The sequence below is a fragment of the Danio aesculapii genome, chromosome 19, assembly GCF_903798145.1.
Source record: "Danio aesculapii chromosome 19, fDanAes4.1, whole genome shotgun sequence".
NCBI lineage: Eukaryota > Metazoa > Chordata > Actinopteri > Cypriniformes > Danionidae > Danio > Danio aesculapii.
This window is the reverse complement of record NC_079453.1, coordinates 6,649,945-6,672,466: the sequence shown is the minus strand read 5'-3', so window position 1 is coordinate 6,672,466 and position 22,522 is coordinate 6,649,945. Positions and strand designations below refer to the sequence as shown.

General features: G+C 34.6%; 2 pseudogenes; one reads left to right on the top strand and one right to left on the bottom strand.

Moving 5' to 3' along the window:
• The first annotated feature begins 5,689 nt into the window (after window positions 1-5,689).
• LOC130246790 (keratin, type I cytoskeletal 13-like) lies at window positions 5,690-14,017 on the top strand (annotated as a pseudogene).
• Window positions 14,018-19,987: 5,970 nt separating this feature from the next.
• Window positions 19,988-21,694, bottom strand: LOC130246788 (zinc finger protein 583-like; annotated as a pseudogene).
• Window positions 21,695-22,522: the final 828 nt, after the last annotated feature.

Here is a 22,522-nt window from a genome sequence, read left to right as displayed (position 1 = left end):
ACATCATGAACTTACTGTTATTCAAACATTTGCTTAATAAAAATGTCCTAAGACAAGAATGGGTATTGTTTTGGTTTTATGTCAAACTACTGTAGGTTTTAGGTTGACTACATATCATATATAATAATATTGGTAGTCAGAGTTATTTCAATGACCCAAATCAAGTAAAATGTCTCTTACTCAAGTACTTTTAGCATGCAAAAGTCAAATTTAATATATAAAATACATTTTCCAACAACACAATTTTATCTTGTAAAATGACCATGGGTGGTGAGGAAAAAAGTTAATGTCAAGTTATATATATATATATATATATATATATATATAATATATATATATATATATATATATATATATATATATATATATAAAAGAAGTTGAACAAGTTGTCATAATATTTAGCTATAATGCATTTTTCTATGCATTTCCATTAGACTTTTTTTCTAAGTCTATAATTGGTAAATTGCTCCCAGGTCAATCTTGACTTTGTCTAATAAAGGTGAGGTGTATCTGAAGGGAGATTGTCCTATGTTCACATTTCTACTTTTGTTTTGGGTTTGTCTTTGTCCTTTGTAGTGCTGTTATTTCCTTTCTGTATCACAATGACATGATCTGGCAACAAATTACAGTACAAACAGCAAAGAAATAAATAAATAAATTAGACCGTTCACCGTTTACATCTGAACATCACTCCAGAGTACACTGTTATACTGACAACATGACTAGGCCCACACAGAATCTACGTGTGCAGAATTCCACAGATTCTTAGCCCATCATTGATTCTGTTTATTTACTTGAGTAAATCTATATTTATTCAGTTTTTAAATTATTTACAGTAATATTATTAGTTCAACTCTTTTTATTAACAATTCTTAATCAGATAGGTACTACAAATGAGAGAAAGAAAAACCACAACACATTATTTTCACAATGTTGGGGAAAGAAATACTGAGTGGTAATGAAACACATTCCTTATTCTCTGAACCATATTGAGATGGAAATAAAGTAAACAAAAACAACAACAAAAAAGGAACAAACAAACCAAACCATAAAAAAGGAAGAAAAAAAAAGGAAAACATACATATACATAATAATAAAACAAATGACACTCAAGTAGGCCATTACCGTTAAATGTAAAATATCACGCAATTTCTTTTCCTAATACACTCTTAGATAAGTTTGTATCATTCAAAAGCAAGAGGGGAAAAAGAAGAAAAAAGACATACAGACAGGGTTAAATATGCAAGACGGGATATTTTTAAAATATAACAGAAAATATAAAATATAAAGCTATTTTTAAAAATACAACAAAAGGTTGCCAAGCTGTATAGAAATCCTCTGTTTTGCCATTGATTGTATATCAATTTTTTTCTATTTGAATGAACTGTAACAGGTCATACATCCAATGAAGTAGTTTGGAGGAGAATGTTTTTTCCTGTTCCATAGGATAATTCTTTTAGCAATTATTAAGCAAAAGGCTAATACATTTGACTGCAAATATGATAGCGATACATTTGTAGGATTGAGTCCAAACAGTGCCACTAAAGGACACGGTTCAATTTTTAGAAGAAAAATATCAGATATTGATTTAAAGATTGATGTCCAAAAAGAGATTAACTCCGGAAAGCCAGAAGGTATGGTAGAGGGTAGCTGGAGCTTGTTGGCATCTGTCACAAATGGGATCAATTTCTGGGTTTATTTTAGATTACAGTAATATTATTGACTAATATGAAAATATTCATATGAATTATTTACAATACAGTTTGTACAGTAATATTTTCTGTCTTTTAGTAGATATAATATATGAAAGACTTGCTTTGTTTACCAAATAAAGAGGATCTAATTGGATTTGATATTGGAAAAGGTATTACTTTTTATTTAATATAATAAGGTTTAGTTATGATACTCCCGAAATAATTCAGCATAAATCCGCAGATTTTTAACACAATTCTGTGCAGAAATAGCAAAAAATGTCCACAGATTCGGTCTGGCCCTAAACATGACGGTCTGTCTCCGTACACAATGACACAGGGACTTGTCATTCTGACCGCACTGACATGTTCATTGAGAGATAAACTAAGGATTTTAAACAAGAGACTGGCTTTTGCAGGTAGTCAATGCTGTTTTGCTATTTGTATGTGCTGTTTTGAGAAATGCACTCACTGTTTTGTACATTTTAAATCTGAGAAATGTACCAAAGCGACTGAGAAAAACTGGAATACAACACAAGTTAATGCAAAGACGAAAAGTCTGCAAAGACAAAAGTGTGTATTTTATTTGCACATATTCTTTTATAAAAAATAGTAGTGTGTACATAATTGGATTTGACATTTTTTGGCTTGATAATTAATACTTTATAGTCTACTTGTTTTGATGTAACCATGATAGTACAAAAAAGAAGAGAGTCATGTATTGTAAACCAGATATTTCTAAAAATCCACAGTGGAATAGAACATCACAACCATGGTTTCTGCAGGTGTCAGTCACTATTTCAAATGTACTTTTTTTAAAACCATTGTGAATTAAATTTCAGTCTTATACAGGATTCCATGCTAAGGATGTTTTAATTTTATTTATTTAATTTAATTTTAATAACATACAATTTAATATTAACCACACCTCAACGAGTCTGGTGGACACCATGTTTTCAGCACAAGTCTATCGGTTTAATTTTGGAGATCATCCTCAATGTTTAGTTGTGGCCTGCATTTATTTTAGATGTATTTGATTACCATAAAGGAGTCAGAAAGTTTAACCTGGTGCTATAAAATCAGTCTGTGTTGTTAATCTAACGTACTAATCTAATACGCGATCCTATGAAAAAAATTAAAGGCTGAGGTCTTTTTATTTGCATGTTGTTGCTTTTTATGTAACTACTAACTACTATTTTTATTTACTATGGGTTATGGATAAATAATAATTACTATAAGATTTAAATACTGCATTTTAGTGAATTTTTTGCTAGATTAACTAGTCAGATGTCATCATAACCACACTTTAATGATGTACTAAAAATATTTCCTAAGAAATTGCAATAAAAATTTTTTTAAACAAGACTAATTTTAAAACACAAATTTATTACATCATATATCATTAGGAAAAAATAGCAATCTGTTAAAGTTTTATAGTAAAAAAACTGTAGCTTACTATCATTTGTTAGACAAAAACAAAGTGGCCAGCACATTCAACTGTCCTCAGTCACAATTTGGCCATTTCAATAAAAAAATAATAATTAAAACATATTAATAATAACAATAATAATAATAATAATAATAATAATAATAATAATAATAATAATAATAATAATAATAACAATAATAATAATAATAATAATAATTTCCTTGCTCTGTTAAACATAATTCGGGAAATATTTAAAAAAGAGAAAAAAATTCAAAGGGGGCTATTAATTCTGACTTCAACTGTATATACATTTCATATAACACTGAAATGGAATTCAAACCCAAACTTTAATGTCATATTATTATAAACAATACAGAGTCCATAATATTCACTCACTCACTTTCCTTCCAGCTTATTTTCTGCTATATCAGTGGTTAGTGCACTGACATTTAGAGCGGCAGCGCTTCGGGCGTCCAGAGTTCGAATTCCGCCGCGTGGACCTTTCCCAATACTACCCCCCTCTCTCATCCAACTGTCCTGTCAAATAAAAGCTAAAATGCCCCAAAAATATGTGTTTAAAAAAAATTCAATAATTATTATTAATAATGATTACAAAAGGCAAATACAGCAGCGGTCAGAAGTTTAGGGTCAGTAAGATTTTTAAATGTTTTAAAATAAGCTTCTCCTGCTCACCAAGGCTGCATTTATTTAATCAAAATACAGTACACACTGTAAAGTTATTGCACTATAAAATATCTGTTCAAAAGTAGTTTATAATTTAATTTAATCATTTATTCCAGTGATTTTAAAGATTCATTTTCAGCTTCATTACTCCAGTCTTCACATGATCCTTCAGAAATCACTCTAATATTAATTATTATTATCATTAATGACAGTATTATTATTAATGGTAGTAGCAATACAAGTAATAATAACTGGGGTAATCATTTCATCTGAAACTACCTACAATATGTAATAAATATATATTTAATAAATAAATATTTAAAAATATTTATATATTGTTTTACATTTAATAAATGCCGCCTTGATGAACAGAATAATTTACTCTAAAGAAAAAACTGACCCCAAACATTTGACTGGTGACTGGTAGTGTATTTAAAAATGTATGGAGGTTTATCCAAGAAAATAAAACTTAAAATTCAATATATTATAGGTTAAAGTCTGCAAACAGGTTTTAAAACTTTATTTAATAGTGATTTGGGGTAGACGACACAGTGGCGCAGTTGGTAGCACTGTCGCCTCACAGCAAGAAGGTCGCTCGTTCGAGCCTCAGCTGGGTCAGTTGGCGTTTCTGTGTGGAGTTTGCATGTTCTCCCTGCGTTTGCGTGGGTTTCCTCCGGGTGCTCCGGTTTCCCCCACAGTCCAAAGACATGCTGTACAGGTGAATTGGGAGGGCTAAATTGTCCGTTGTGTATGAATGTGAGTGGGTTGTGGATGGAAGGGCATCTGCTGCGTAAAACATGTGCTGGATAAGTTGGCGGTTCATTCTGCTGTGGCGACCGCGGATTAATAAAGGGACTAAGCCGAAAAGAAAATAAATGATTAATTTTGGTGATTTGTTTTATTATTATTTTGCTGGTTTTTCTTATATCTTCTTTTCTATTTTTTATATTAATGCAAAATAATAATAACATGTAAAGCATCTTTAAAACATTTGAAATGATTTGTTTTCCTAAGATGAATTCACAACTAATAATAATATATGAACTATTTCGTTCTTAAAACTAAATCCTTATTGATTTGACTGCTGGACTGGTCCATGATTGAAGATGGGGGACAAATTTGGGCAGAGTAAAAATGAAAAGACCCTCACAGTACAAAATTTGATAGAAAACAACATTATATATAATTTATGTATCATTTATATGTCTAGGTATTTATTTGGAGACCCTCAGATTTGCTGGGGCCCTAAGCGGCCGCTTACCTTGCTTATTGGTTAAATCTGCCCCTGTTATATAATGGTAACTCAATTACATTCATTGCAGACATGTTATAGACAGATCCCAAAGATTTAAAAAACCACCAAAACAACTTTGTATATAGAATATAAGAATATATAGGTATAAAATATATGAGGTATAAGAATTTGCCTATATAACTGTTGGATACATCTGCAGTTTCATAATTTCTCCATATCAAAAATATTTCTCTCATTTTATGATCCAAATTGTCCCAAGACAAGAATGGTTGTTGTTTAATAGTTTTAAGTCAACCTTTAAGAACTTTTTGATACACTTCAAATGTTGACTACAGCATTTATATTCATTTAAAAACTTAACTAAAAGAATACAAATACCCAAATTTGACAATATATATTTTTGTGAGAAACAGTGTTTGCATGGCCACCAATGTGCACAACGTCCTCCACAATCAGCAGCAGGAGACGGATTTGTTTAGCAGCTTCTTTAATCCTACCACTCACCTAAGGTGTGACCTTTATCGTTTCTGGAGATGTTCCAGAACAAAAGTAATTGCTTGACTTGCCTGGAATTCCAAATATTGTTGGCTTAGCATTCAGATTGCCATTATAAAAGCACCCGGCTGTTCTCCGTCCCTCATTCACTGACCTGTCAGAGCACACGCAGCATCATCTCCATCAGCATGGCCTCCAGCTATTCCACCCGAAGCTACATGTCCTCCGGCAGCTCCATCCGCATGTCGAGCAGCAGTAGCAGTCAGCGGGTCAGCAGCATGCGGGGTGGCAGTGTTTATGGCGGTGCTGGAGGATCAGACGTCCGCATCTCCAGAGCCACTCATTCTGCTGGAGGCTTCAGTCTGTCTGCATCTGCAGACAACAGCAGCATCATCGGCAATGAGAAGATCACCATGCAGAGCCTCAATGACCGTCTGGCCACTTACCTAGCCAAGGTGCGTGCACTGGAGAAGGCAAACGCCGAGCTGGAGCTGAAGATCCGACAGTTCCTGGATGGCAAAGCCTCCCCGAAGACTCGCGACTACAGCGCGTACTATGTCACCATTCAGGATCTGCAGACCAAGGTGTGCCAGTTTTATTCTTTTTTTAATAATTATACATTTCTTAGTTAGAGTTTTTGTCTGGTTTCTAGTCTAAATATTGTAAAATTATTAAATCAAGAAGCATTTTCTGGACAAGTAAAAACTGAGGATTTGTTTTTAGAAATAATGAGTCAATGAAGTGAGATTTTCATGAAAATAGTGATGTTTCCAGTTTGAAATGAGACTATTTTACTTTTCAATTAAAGAAATGTGTCAAAATTAAGTGTTTTTTCCCCTAAAACAAGCCAAATAATCTCCCTGAGGGCTCAGTAAATATTCATCTCTCCTGTTCAAATTAAGACTTTTATTACTTATTGATTTTCTGAAATAATATGTCAAAATTAAGCGTGTTTTATCCTTAAAACAGCCTTAATAATCTGCTAGTGGGGTCAGTAAAATAGCCATGTTTACACTTTGAAATAAGACTATTATTACTTAGAGATTTTCAGGAATAATGTCAAAATTAAGTGAGTTTTCCTTAAAACAAGCTTAATAATCTGCTAGTGGAGTAAGTAAAATAGTCATGTTCCAGTTTGAAATGAGACTATTTTTGCTTAGAATTTTTCAGAAATAATTAGTCAAAATTAAGAGAGATTTCCTAAACACAAGCTAATAATAAGCTAATTCCTGTTTCAAATAAAACTATTTATAGGCTACTTATTAATTTCCTTAAATAATATGTCAAAATTAAGTGAGTATTTCCTCAAAGCAGGCTTAATAATCTGCTAGTTGGGTCAGTAAAATAGTCAAGTTGCCACTTTGAAATTAGACTGTTTTACTTATTCATTTTCAGAAATAATGTCAAAATTAAATATCATGTTTCCAGTTTGAAAAAACTATTAATACTTAAAAATTTTCAAAAATAATGTGAAAATTAAGTGAGATTTCCTTAACACAAGCTAATAATCTGCCAGTGGGGTAAGTAAAATTGTCATGTTTCCAGTTTGAAATAAAATTATTAATGCTTAAAAATTTTCTAAAACAATGTGAAAATTAAGTGAGTTTTTCCTTAAAACAAGCTAAATAATCTGCTAGTGGGGTAAGGAAAACTGTCATGTTTCCAGTTTGAAATGAGACTATTATTACTTAGAGATTTTCAGGAATAATGTCAAAATTTAGTGAGTTTTCCTTAAAACAGCTTAATAATCTGCTAGTGGAGTAAATAAAATAGTCATGTTTCCAGTTTGAAATGAGACTATTATTACTTAGAGATTTTCAGGAATAATGTCAAAATTTAGTGAGTTTTTCATTAAAACAAGCTTAATAATCTGCTAGTGGAGTAAATAAAATAGTCATGTTTCCAGTTTGAAATGAGACTATTTTGCTTAGAATTTTTCAGAAATAATTTGTCAAAATTAAGAGAGATTTCCTTAACACAAGCTAATAATAAGCTAATTCCTGTTTGAAATAAAACTATTTATAGGCTACTTATTAATTTCCTTAAATAATATGTCAAAATTAAGTGAGTATTTCCTCAAAACAGCCTTAATAATCTGCTAGTTGGGTCAGTAAAATTGTCTTGTTTCCACTTTGAAATTAGACTATTTTTACTTATTAATTTTCAGAAAAAATATGCCAAATTTAAGTGAGTATTTACTTAAAACAAGCTTAATAATATTCTAGTGGAGTAAGTAAAATAGTCATGTTTCCAGTTTGAAATGAGAATATTTTTACTTAATCATTTTCAGAAATAATGTCAAAATTAAATATCATGTTTCCACTTTGAAATAAAACTATTAATACTTAAAATAATTCAAAAATAATGTGAAAATTAAGTGAGATTTCCTTAACACAAGCTAAATAATCTGCCAGTGGGGTAAGTAAAATAGTCATGTTTCCAGTTTGAAATAAAATTATTAATGCTTAAAAATTTTCTAAAATAATGTGAAAATTAAGTGAGATTTCCTTAAAACAAGCTAAATAATCTGCTAGTGGGGTAAGGAAAACTGTCATGTTTCCAGTTTGAAATGAAACTATTTTTATTTATTAATTTTCAGAAATAATATGTGAAAATCAAGTGTGTTTTTTCCTTAAAACAAGCTAAATAATCTGCTAGTGGGGTAATATATTTATCCTTCCTCTTTAAAAAAATATATATTTGTTTACTTATTCATTTTCAGAAATGATAAATTAAAAACTTCAGTTTGAAATAAAACTACTTTTACTTATTAATTTTCAGAAGTTAAAATTAAGTGAGATTTCCTTAACACAAGCTAAATAATCTGCCAGTGGTGTAAGTAAAATGTTTCTGACAACAGAATGCAGTCATGTTTCCAGTTTGAAATAAAACTATTTTAACTTATTCATTTTCAGAAATAATAAATCAAAATTAAGTTTGTTTTTTTTCTTAAAACAAGATTAATAATAAGATTTTTACCCTAACGGGGGGAGATTTTTCCTGTTTGAGGTACCCCATTGGCAGATTATTTCACTTGTTTTAACTTAATATTTCTGAAAACTAAACAATAATTTTGCTTCTTGATTTAAGAAGTTTTAGATATTTGGAATAAAAAACAAAAGCTCTAAGTAAGAACAGCATTTTTGCAGTGTATATTTTATGATATCTTAAATATGGGGAGAAAAAAAGTCATTTTAGTTAATTTCTTTCCCTAGATCATGGCAGCCATTCATTTGAAGGGTGGACTCCATCTCAGCATCGACAACACCAGTCTGGCAATGAACGATTTTAAAACAAAGTGAGTCTTTTTTAGCAGATTCAATGCATTTCGGATGCATGCAACAGAAGTCATGATATAATATCACATTGATTCTAGTTAAAACAGCATCATTTCATTTTATAAAATAAAAAGGTTGCTTTAAAGGGATAGTTCACCCCAATATTCTGTCAACATTTTCTCATCCTCCTCTTGTTCCAAACCTGTTTAAGTTTCTTTCTTCTGTTGAACACAAAGGAAGACTTACTGAAGAATGTTGAACAAACAGCCTTGACTTGTATTTTTGTTCCTAAACCTTGTATGTCAATGGCTGCGGTTGGTCCTCATTCATTAAACTTGTGTCTGGTGATTGTGACTGACAGATTTGAAATGGAGCACGTCATGCGTCAGTCTGTGGAAGCTGACATTGTGGGCCTGAAGAGGGTGCTGGATGACCTCAACATCTCCAGAAAGGACATCACCATGCAGATCGAAGGCCTGAAGGAGGAGCTGGTGTTCTTGAAGAAGAATCATGAGGAGGTATAGCATATACAATGCCACTCTGTAGGAGGACAAAATATAGTACTGGTTATATGAGAAGAATGAAAATAACTTGTCAGATACAGTTATCAGTCTCTAATAATATTAAAACATGCTGAAGACCATTTCAATGTGGTGATGTTATTGGCCAATGGACACTTCTGGCTTGTTGTCAAACCATTTCATAACTGTAACAAGAGTCAACTCAATCCTATCTTCAGGTTATAACAGCTATCATAACATTATTTATCAATATGTGACACATTTTTGGATTCTTAGAAGCTATGGAAAATAAAAATGTAAACAGGAAATACATTAGGACCACCGTAATTGTTTACACCCCTCAAAATTGTCTGTAATATAGTGTTTGTTCTCTTGTTATACATGATTTTTAATAGAAAATTCTTGATGAACTGTAGTTTGCATATACAGTATATTGCATATACATGTAGTTGTGTTTTACTTAATAAGGCTGCATTTAAATGATCAGAAATACAATAAAAGCAGAACAATTACTAAAATTTGATCTTAATTCAAAATCTATAAACCATTTTGAGGGATGTAAACAAAAGCAATGTTTCCAATGTATTTCCTGTTTTACATTTTTAATTTCTAAAGCTTCTGAGAATCCAAACAGAGCCACATATTAATAAATAATGTCATGATAGCTGTTTAAACATTCAGTTATGATTGAATTGCCTCTTGTTGAGTTATAACACAGTTTGATAACAAGCAGGAAATGTTCATGAGCCAATGACATGACCACATTGAAATGATCTTTATCTTTCTTTGTGAATATATATTTGAATGTAATTTATTGCTATAAATTATTTCTATGAAAAGCTTAATTTTCAACATTATTAACTCCAGTCTTCAATGTCACGCCATCCTTCAGAAATCATTTAATCATATTGTTTTCTTATTAAATACTTTTAATAATCAAGGATAAATTAGATCATATCAAAAATGACAGAAAATACATGTTAAGGTACAAAAGATAAAAAGATTGTTTCAAATTAATGCTGACATTTTTTATTTTATAATTATCAAATTAGCCTGAAAATGGAAATTATAACAGCACTGTACACAATGTAATGTCAAAAAAATCCAGACAAAAAATTTTATGTTGCTTTAACTTATTTTAATAAGACAATCAGGTTTCAAATAAAAATAATTTTAAGTTATACAAAGTTTAGCATAATATTTTAGTCAGTTTAGATGATGTAAGTTGAGACAGACAACGAGACAAGTTTATTTGATTCAACTAAAAGATTTAAGGCAGCAATCATTTTTGTACAGCGAGTTTCCATAAATAATGTTAATAAGGCAAACTTGGTATGAGAAGTAAAGATGCATAAATATGTTGTGAAATTTCATTTGTTTCTATTTGAATTATTCTGAAAATAAACCAAAATCTTCATTTAAAAAATAAAAATGTATAATGCAGATTGTGTTAAACTTCAAAAATATTTTGAATTAAAAATGAGAAATAAAAATTAACAATTCGGTTAAAGGCAATATTAATCTAAAAAAAAGAGGTTTTATACACTCAAAACAAATGCTGTAAAAAAACAAAACAATTTGCCCATGTTTGACCCAATGTTGGGTTAGTTAACCCAGAATTAGTGTGTATATTTCCATTTCTATTTTTAAACAAAAAAATGTAATTACATATTTTAATAACAAAAGATATATATATATATATATTAATTAGGCAGGTTAGGGTAATTAGGCAAGTTATTGTATAATGATGGTTTGTTCTGTAGACTATCGAAAAAAAAGTTTAAAGGGGGCTAATAATTTTGAACTTAAAATGGGTTTTAAAAAATTAAAAACTGCTTTTATTCTAGCCAGAATGAAACAAATAAGACTTTCTGCAGAAGAAAAATATTATCAGACATACTGGGAAAATTTCCTTGATCTGTTAAACATCATTTGGGAAATATTTATAAAAGAAAAAAAAAAAGAAATAAATTAATAATTCTGACTTGTGATTTTTTTTAAGTGATGTTCTTTACAAACGTGTCTTATACTTGACATATGACATGTATGAACTCTCACACTATCTTAGGATCTCTTGGCTGCACGCGCACAAATGAGCGGACAGGTCCACGTCGAGGTAGACCGCTCCACAGCAAGATCTCACCAAAATCCTGGCAGAAATCCGTGAGCATTATGAATCGGTCACAGCGAAGAACCAAAGAGATCTGGAGCAGTGGTTCAAGACAAAGGTGAGATTCACACGAGTCCTAATAATACTGTCCAAATGATGTGGAAATGACTCATAACGTCTCTCAATGTCCTATTTCAGACAGAAACTCTGAAACAAGAAGTCGTCACCAGCTCCACAGACCTGAAAACATCTCGCTCTGAAATCAACGCGGTAAAATCCAGACTGCAGGCATTGGAAATCGAACTCCAGTCCCTCCTAGCCTTGGTCAGAGATGAGTCATTTGCAGCTCTTCACTGGTTATGTTCGTATTTTATAATAGATTTGTGAATTTGTGTGTTCTTTGCCTTCTAGAAAGCATCGTTGGAGACCACGCTGTCCGACACAAAGAATCGTTACTCTGTGAAGCTCTCTGGCTACCAGCATCAGGTTAGGAGAATAAAGCCTTGTAATTCAAGTTAAAGTGAAATAGGGTATATGCACAGCTAGTGTTTCTTCTAATAGCAATAAACGGCCGGTGAAACGGTTAATGTGACTTGTATCAATTTTATACGGTTCCTTTTACAGCATCGATGTTGTAATGCAATTAAAACACAATCAGTTAAATAGACTTCAGCGTTCATTTAGTTGTTCAGGTGTAAAACGAGATGAAAAGCCGTTTACGCGCACACCATCAGGTTCAGCAGGCTACTGCAGAAACTCCAGTGAATATACCGTGGTAAAATAAATGTTCATATTTTAAAGACATGGCGCAGAAAAATGTAAGTGCTTCTTGTACAATCTGAGACCCACTTTATATCGTACATCACGAAGATCGTTGATTTTTTAAAGAAAACACACTTTAATGCATTGTTTTGTAACGTCATACAGTTTACCGGAAGCGTTTGACCCAGGTTACTGAAAAATTCAAAGTCCTTCTGCATACTTCTGCACATACCCTATTACACACTCAAATAATGGTTCTTTATTGGTATAAATGGTTCCATGAAGAACCTTTAACAGCCATGAAAGCTTTTCATTCCACTAAAGGTTTTTTATTGTGGTAAATGGCTCTTTATAGATTCTTATTCAAAAGATTCTTTGGGAAAACTTTTTTTCAATAGCATCATTGTGAAAAAATCTTCTTAGTTTTATTATTTTGAAGAGTGTGAAGCAAAAGTTCACACAAACATTAAAATCCTGCCTTCGTTAAAAAAAACTAGGTTGCTGTTGGAAGTGGTGTTAGTGAGGCCAGCAGGGGGTGCTCAACCTGCGTTCTGTGTGAGTCCTAATGACCCTGTATAGTGAAGGGAACACCCAGTGCTTAATTTGTGAATTGCGAGGTCCCGGAACAGATCGGTGTAACGGATCCGGCATGTTACCAGAGGATGAGGTGTTGCGGATGAAAGTGAACAGCGGGGTGGGGGTGTTGGGTTGTCGTGGACGAAAGTGAAGAAGGTTGGGGAGTCGCGGAAGAAAGTGAAAGTGAACAGCGGACGAGGGAGGAGGGCGGTTGAGGAGGGGGATTGGTAAAATGAGGTGCCGGATCAGATTTCAGAGGTGCCGGTTCCGGATCCAGCGTGTTCCAGCACAAATTAAGCCCTGGGGATACCCAGGCCACATTACGCTGTGGTGACCCCTGATTGACAAAGGGACTAAGCTAAAAAGAAATGAATGAATGAAAGAAAGAACGCATGGTTTGCATGTTTTAGTAAATTATGAAAAGATAGAACACCTATTTAGTGTATATAATTATGAGCGTGACTGATGAGTTTGTCTGTAAATCTGCATCTACACGTATTTTCCAAATAGCTGCAGGTCCGATTTTCCACCACAGAATGAAAGCTTATTAATTCAGAATAAATAAATAATAATTTTCACTAATTACCATTTTAATTCAGTTTTGAATTTTATTTCAATTAACAAAAATGTTTTTCAACCAATAGTTTTAGTCGTAGTTTTTGTTTACTAAAATAACCTTGGTTTGTACACCTTCTGTATCCTCATATCACATAAGAGCTGAAGAACAGGACCAAATTACTCATACCTGATGAAATCCTCTGTATTTTAGGTCACTGTCCTGGAGGAGCAGTTAGTGCAGCTCAGAGCTGATCTGGAGCGCCAACGTCATGATTATCAGATGCTTCTGGACATCAAGACCAGACTGGAGATGGAGATCGCTGAGTACAGGAGACTGCTGGATGGAGAAGCCACGTGAGTACAGCTGTTGATTTCTGTACCTTTAGCCCTGTCATTCAAATCCAAATCCTTCAATTAAAAGAAAATATGATACTTAAAAAACTACTATCTTTCTCTACAGTGTCAAAACAACCCCTTCCAGCTCGAGAACAAAAGTCATCACAGTCGTGGAAGAGGTTGTAGATGGAAAAGTGGTTTCCACCTCCAGCTCTTCAACCATGTCTGGCAGTCGCAGATTGATCTGACATAATAATGCCTGTTTGAGTTTGCAGTATATGCACAGAACTGGAAACCAAATAAAACAGCATTTTACAGTGTATTCTGACTGAAGTGTTTGATGTAATCTCACTTGTCATTCAAGAAAATACAAACAGTGTTAAAACAGCAGGTGGCGCCCCTCGAAGTTTGTTTAGGCTCTTTCAGTTCGACATGGGTTTTATCTTTCATTTTCACCAAACTTGTCTAGTAGGCCTTTTGTTACTCTGGCTAATTAGAGAAAATAATATTTGTAATAATACTAGGTGAATTAGTCTTGTTTACATCAAGAACGATAGCTAGCACTAGCATCCACAACTGAGCACAACAAATTATCAGAAGCACGCGCTTCAGTTTTGTCACTCGTCGATTTAACGTTTAATCGTTGAGCTCTTCGTGTAATCGTTCACACCTCAAACATTATTTTGCTGTTAATTTACGGTGAATTCTAGATTACTCACCTTCACTTCATCCAAGGTAGATGACTACGCCATTTTGCGACAAAAAATGCTCCAAACAGTCCTTTATTTGCTTCATTAAAATGTGAATTGAAACAATATTAATACTTTATAGTTATTGTTATCAATATCTGCAAAGGCAAAATGCCAATTTACTGGTTTACATTCGACACAAATCAGCACCCTGAAAGAGAGCTTAAGGAAGGGGGTCCACTAAGGTCTATAATTTGTCCCATACATGATCTCATTTGTCTTATTTTGACTCCTATGCCATCATAAATTGTGAAAATAACTAATCGAAAAAGACTTAAAGACCGCAAGCAGAATCTGAAATGAAGTCATCTTTCACTACCGATCTACTGTATTGTTGTTAAATAAAGAATACAGTTTACAAGTAACTTTTATTCTAAATCGTTTACCTTATTCTTGAATGAAAAAATGACCCATAAAAATATCTACGTTATTATGTTTTAATTTATGATTATTAAAAAGGCCAAATTCACACAAGTTGAACCTGCTAGCCAGTTTGTTATTTGTCTAGCAAATACCAATACACTACAGATTTTAATTTAAAACTTTAACATATTACTTTTTTTCTAATAATATGTGTGCTATAATAATTATATATAATTATTATATAATTATTAATTATATAAAATTATAAAATTTTATATATTTCTTTATTCTAAATAATTAGCAAATGGGTTTAATACATTAAAAATTGTGGTTATGATGACCACCTGACAAGCTAATCCAAAAAAATTGTGCTTAAAATGTCTCTAAATGCAGGATTTAACCCCCAAATGAAAAGAAAATGAGGAGAATAACTGCAAAAAAGACCACTTTTTAAAAAAAAACCACCCCATTCACCAGGCGGCTATGGACCTGCATAGGCTATACTTAACAACAGTAATTAACTCATTATTATTAACTCATTATATTAACTCATTATTATTAACTCATTATATTAACTCATTGATTAATTTCTTTTCGGCTTAGTCCCTTTATTTATCAGGGGTCGCCACAGCAGAAGGAATTGCTACTATTAATTTAAATTCATCATTATTACTTTCATTCATTCATTCATTTCTTTTCGGCTTAGTGCCTTTATTAATCAGGGGTTGCCACAGCGGAATGAACCCCCAACTTATTCAGCATATGTTTTACACAGCGGATGCCTGCAACCCATCTCTGGGAAACACCCATACAGTCTCATTCACACACATACACTACGGACAATTTTAGCTTACCCAATTCACCTGTACTGCATGTCTTTTGACTTGTGGGAGAAAACCGGAGCACCTGGAACCAGCGACCTTCTTGCTGTGAGGCGACAGCACTACCTTCTGCGCCACCGCATCACCCATCATTATTACTTGTTTTGGCTAATTTCACAAATTTCAGTCATGTAATTCTGCAAAATATATTTTATAATTATGAATTGTTAGCTTACATGCTGTAAAAAGCATATGAATTACATCTGTAGCAAACATCAATTTTAGGTTGTAAAAATAACCTAAACACAACCATGGACAAGTTATTTTCCAAGTTATTTTTAGGTTTTTAGTAATAATCACCCTGCAACTTTCTGGATGTTTTTTATGGTTGCAAAAGCCATAAAATACACACAATGGAATGTCCTGTATAAGTTATCAAAAAACACCTTGCAACATTCTGGGAATGTTTTCTGGGAATTTCATGTTTGCAAAAAGGAAAACCCCAAAAGAACATTCTATATTTTATTTCTTCAACCAAAGGGAAAAGTAAAACAAACTTCAGGAGAACATTTGCTGGGTAACCCATTTTTGGGTCACAAAAAATGCAGTTGGATAGGTTTATAGGCATAGTTCACCCCAAAATTTAAAAACTGCTACTATTTCCTCTTCCTTTACTGCTTTAAAACATGAATTTCTTCATTTATTAATTTAATTTTCGGCTTAGTCCGTTTATTAATCAGGGGTTGCCAACTTATCCGAGGCTCAATCCACCGACCTTGCTGTGAGGCGACAGCGCTCCTGTTTGAATTTCTTACTTCTGTTAAATACAAAAGAATATAGGCTATACAGAAGCATGGTGGAAACCAGTAGCCATTGACTTCAATAGTAATTTAGTTTTCTTAAAATGTCAATGGTTACCGGTTTCCAACATTCTTCAAAATATCTTCTTTTGTTTTTCAAACTGATTTGCAACCACTTGAATGTAAAGAAATGGTGAAGAAATTCTCATTTCTGGGTGAACTATGCCTTTAAATGTGCGTATAAGAAATTATGATCAAATTTTTTTACAAACAAGTACAAAAAGTTGTGTTGATTACTTGCGTTATCATCTCGAAATATGAGCAGATATGTTGACGCCAGCAGACAAAACGACGAGAAGACAGCGACCTCTGCTGACCACCAGATCTAAAAACCATGTGCCTGAAATTAAGCATCATACAAAAAACATCAAGAACTCTTTCACCTTTCTAAAAACGTCCCTTTAAAATTAAAGCCATGTTAATAACTACTTTATATATTAAAATCACTCACATCACAGAAAGCAATCTTCAAATTCTTTTTGGCGTCCAATGTGTCAAAAGAAAATATCAGCCAGAAGCATGAACACAGATCTGACTCAGAAGATCCTGCTAGGCAAAACACAGCTTGAAGTTATTCAGGTTGGTACACAACAGATGCATTTAGTTCTCTAATTACCCTGGAACAGCTGGGAGTTCAGTGGGAATCAAGCCTTTATGCTTTTCTATTATCAGTCCACATGCTTAAAAAAACATGAAGCTGCTGGCAACGCATTACACTCTTAAGTTAACTACACTTTGAAACCATTTAACATTGCTTAATGCAGTTTAAATAATTATAAAGCATGGACAGACAATAACAACTGCTGTAAAGAACAATAACATTCATATTTTAACATCTGCAAATTTTAAGACACGCACAGCAAAACAAAACATCCAAATGTCTTTGGTTTATGCTAAGTTTACTTTAACCTACTTTAGACTGGCTCCCTTGTGAAAGAGGAGACAACTGGGACCCAATTAAGTGATAAACATCCATAATAACTATTTGGAGTCTAACAAAACAAGTTCAACGATTCTCGGAGGACTTGAAATATAATCAGTGCTGGAGAAAGAAAGAAAAAAAAAACATGCACAGACTGGCCCATCAAAACTGCTAATTAATATGTATGGTGGAGACTGAATTTTAAACTGTTAATGGGGTGGTTTGCCCTAAAAATGAAACTCTACTCACTGTTTACCCTCAATTGTTTCCAAACCTTTATGACTGTCCCTACTCCTGTTGAACACAAAAGAAGTTATTTTGAAAAATGTTGGAAAACTGTAACCAATGACTTCCATAATGGGAAAAACAAATACTTTACCTGACTAAAAGTCTTGTCGCCTGTCCAAGTTTAGGAACAAAAATAACTTGACTTCTATCATTTGGTATCAGAAATGGCTTATATGAAAGGCAAAGGCCTCTAGATTACGCTTATTTTACCAAAATAAAATAAGATCATGCCTTGGTTTTGAATGATTTAATTAGGATAGTATGGTCTGACTTTGCTTAGACAAAAGTCCTGTCACTTAACAGAAATAATGTACAGTACAGAATATAAAGTCATGGTGCAGTGGAAAAAGACCCCTATGAGCTTGGAGGACTGCATCCATACATCTCTGCAATGACTCTGCATCTGGAATGGCAAAGAAAGCGTTCTTGCAGGACTCCAGAGTTCATCAAGATTCTTTGAATTCATCTTCAATGCCTCCACCATCTTACCCCAGACATGCTCAATAATGTTCATATCTGATGACTGGCTGGCCAATCCTGGAGCACCTTGACCTTCTTTGCTTTCAGAAACTTTGATGTGGAGGCTGAAGTATGAGGAGAGCTATTCTGCTGAAGAGTTTGCCTCTCCTGTGGTTTGTAATGTAATGGGCAGCACAAGTGTCTTGATACCTCAAGCTGTTGATGTTGCCATCCACTCTGCAGATCTCTCGTACGCCCCCATACTGAATGTAACTCCAAACCATGATTGTTCCTTACCAAACTTGACAGATATTGCTAGAATCTTGTATCCAAGCAGGCTCCAACAGGTCTTCTGCAGTATTGGTGATGATTGGGATGCAGTTCAACAGATGATTCATCTGAAAAATCTAGAAATCAAGTTATTATTGTTGCTCTTACAACTGGGATTGACGACAAGTCTTTTGTCTGGTAGTGTAGAAGTCAATGGGTACCGTTTTGGAGCTTTCTTCAAATATCTTCTTTTAGATTTAACAGAAGAACAAAAAAGCCAAATAGGTTTGAAAAATAGTGGTTGAGTAAATGACAGAATTCTCATTTTGGGTGAACTATCCCTTGAACTATTGGAATGAACGCAATTGCACTTGACTTTAAACATTAAAAAAAACAACTATTTCTTGGTCTATCATATCTGATAAAGACTTTATGGCTGCTAAACTATTTTTGTTGTGGATTAAGTATTTAAAAAAAAAAACAAATCTGATTGAAAGCATATGTGCACTGTGTTTCTCCAACAAACACCTCTGTGTAAGAAATTCCACACAGATGATTAAGGCTACAGTCAACAAATTGTGCTGAACACTTTATGACTCATAAGAATGACATGTAATATAAAATCAGAAAACATTTGAACGACTGATACCAGTTTTAAAAATTTTAAATAAAGCTTGGCTAGTTACTTGTAAAAATATGTTCTTATGACATTTTCACATTGTTTTTTGTGCTTTAGCAGTAAATCCAGCGTTTATTGGAAGAGAAGTAAACAAACCTACAGGTGCTGTTAAACTTTATTTCACTGATGGCATTTTAACTATTGAAATACCTCAATATTAAAATAGTCACACTTGAATCTGCACCACACACATCAGCTGTAACAGAGTTTTTTTTAATGTAGTTATTAAATTGTTAAAGGGGGTAGTTCATCAAAAAATGAACATTTACTCAGGTGGTACCAAACATTTATGAATTTCTTTACTCTGTTGAAGACTAAACAAGATATTCTGAAGAATGTGAAGGAAAAAAGTCATAGAAACTGAAAATACTACGCAAGTCAGCGGCTCTCATTAGATCTTCCTTTTTGTTCAACTTTTGCGTTTCATTTTTAGGTGAACTATCCCTTCAACAGTTGAATCAACCATTTTGCATTCAAATTTATGAGTCACTATTGACAAGAAACCTCTTCAAATGCTCAGCAAACACATTCAGATGTTTATAAATAAAAAATGGCAGCAGATGATCAGTTTTTTAAACATTAGTTTCTTTAATAATTCATTCCAGTACATGGTTGAAGAATTACATATTATCAATAAACGTGTACACTGAGTATTTTACTGGAGGAAAGAAAACTAGAGAATGGCACTCACTACAACACAGATCAGACAAGATACAAAGACTCCTGTAAGCTGACCGATCCCAAACATAGACACTTTCAGATCAGAAATCAGTCACGACTGTACCCAAAAGAAGAGTAAGAAAAAGAAGAGGAGACGTAAAGTATGAAACATATATATTTTATAATATATTTATATATATTGTAGCCTTTTATAAAAAAACAAAAAAAAAAAACAAACAAAGGAGTAATACTTTTGAGACGTAATGAGGTTTCTTTTAGCTACTATCATTACTGAGACTGCTGCCACTGCTAAGATCGGGCCGTTCTCGTTTGTGGATCTGCTCGTGTGCTTTGAGATGACCTGATTGGCTGAAATTCTTGCCACACTGCTGGCAGGTGTACGGCCGCTCGCCCGTGTGGATCTGCTGGTGTGCTTTTAGATGTCCCAAGCGACCGAAATGCTTGCCGCACTGGGTGCAGCCGAATGGTCGCTCCCCGGAGTGAATCTTCTCGTGCGTTTTGAGGACCCCTGAATTGCTGAAAGATTTGCCACACTGGGAGCAGCTGTACGGCTTCTCGCCCATGTGGATTGCTGGTGATTGCGGTAACTCGTCTCTTGCTGAAGCTCTTGCCGCAGAGCGAACAGCAGAAGGGCCGCTCTCCCGTGTGGCTCAACTGGTGGGCTTTGAGTTCCTTGGTTTGACTGAAGCTCTTGCCGCACTCAGCGCAGCTGAAAGGCTTTTCGCCTGTGTGCAGCCGCTGGTGCGAGCGGAGGTCCGTCCGCTTTGGTGAAACCCTTCGGGCAGTGCGCGCAGGTGTAAGGTTTTTGCCCCGTGTGGATGAGCTGGTGCCTTTTTAAGTTGCCGGCCTGACCGAAGCTCTTCCCGCACTGGGAGCAAGTGTAAGGCCTCTCGCCGGTGTGGATGCGCTTGTGAGTTTTCAGGTTCCCCAGGGTGCTGAAGTTCTTCCCACATTGAGTGCAAGAGAACGGTTTCTCCCCTGTGGGGTTACGAGGTTTGCGTGGCGTCGGCCCGTGGCCTTTTGTGCTGGTTGGGTGGTGCGCTGTCTGCGCTTTGTTCGCATGGACTGATGTGAGTTCGTAAAGAGTGTTGGAGGAGAAATCAGAGTCTAGCTTCCCCATGCCGTCGATGAGGGTTTCCGGCCGGAGTTTGTTGAGCTCCGTGCGCAGCTTCCGCCATGTGGATGGACTCCAAGCCATTCATTTCAGTCTTGATGTGGCTGGTCATGAAGATGGGTTCGTACTCGGTCTTGATAGTGCCCAGCTCGCTGGCGTAGTAGCTGTGCAGATCCGAGTGATGCTTCCGACTTGATGTACTCCAGGCTGTCCGAGACGTGGCTAATGTAATCGAACCACCAGGCTGGGTTCATAGTGTGACTTGTAGGAGTCCAGCTCCGTGCTGTGAAAGGAATGGAGGTCACTGTGGGCTCGGATTTAATGTAGTCGAGGCCGCTGATTTCCATTTTGATCTGGTCGGAGCCCAGCTCGGCCGTGGCTCAGGGGCTGGATCACTGACAGATCCACGGTGCGTATGGGGTCCAGGTCCGGCTCGCTTTTGATGCACGGCAGCATGGCCATGGGCTCCACGATCTCCGAGGCCAGCGAGCTGAGCGTTGGGGTGCTTACATTCTGACGACAGCATGGTCAGGGTCGGCGTGGCACAATCCGAGTGTAAAGGGTCATGCGGAGGAGTGCCGCATTCAGACACTAAATTATTTAGTCCTAAAGTGATGCATTCTGTCTCCAACTCCGCCATCCTGGTGGAAGCGAGTCCACCGTCTGACCGAAGCTTCCGTTATGAGGACGATACCCTTACTTCAGAGATAAAAGTGGGGTTCCTGAGTGGGGATTGTCACTGCTGCCCACGGCAACCTCTGTCCTGGGTTAGGAACAACCGTGAGTCCCCTGGCTCCTGGATGAGGGGGACCACGAAACAAAATTTAATGAACAAGATTAAAGACTTCTTTTAATGATTTAAAATTAATAACTTTGCCAGTAATTTGCTAAGGAACCCAAGTTTGATATCCCCATGAAGTAGAAATAGGCATGTACTAACATATTAATTATTATTAATGCTAATAAAATGCACAGGGGCACATGGATTTAGGTAAAACAACACCTCCAGCAAGAGTTCCATTATACTCTAATTACTCATAGTCCTGTAGTAAAAAAAAATGACTCCCTGATACAGAAAACAGTGATTGTGCTTTATCTGTGGATTTGGGGAATTGTGATTTAGGAAAATTGTTCTGAAAGTACTTGATTATAAAGATTTAAGATGAGTGGAGATTTATCTTTTCCAAACAAACGGGAAGGTTGGTTTTTTGCACAATAATCATGACAAAACAAACAAAGTGAGTGCACAACTGATGCATTTTATCATATACAACAGAGCATGAATGGGAAAGTAGTTTTCAAGTCTGTCATATTATAAACCAGTATGTCATGTTTAGGCTAGCTTTAAATGCATTTTTCCAAAATAAACTAAATTCATGCAAACTTATATTGCTTTACGTCCATTACTAATCACAACTTATTCTCTCGTGTAATTATTTTGGTCACAAACATCAGTGTGTACTGAACTCAAATCCAATTATTCCAATATGATTTGAATGATCCATGTGCAGGATATTGTGTTAATGTCAATCTACACAAGTCAAGGCATCAATTAAACATTCACACCATTTGATATATTTTGCATGCACTTCAAACGTCATTTCAAAATGGCTGTGTCTTG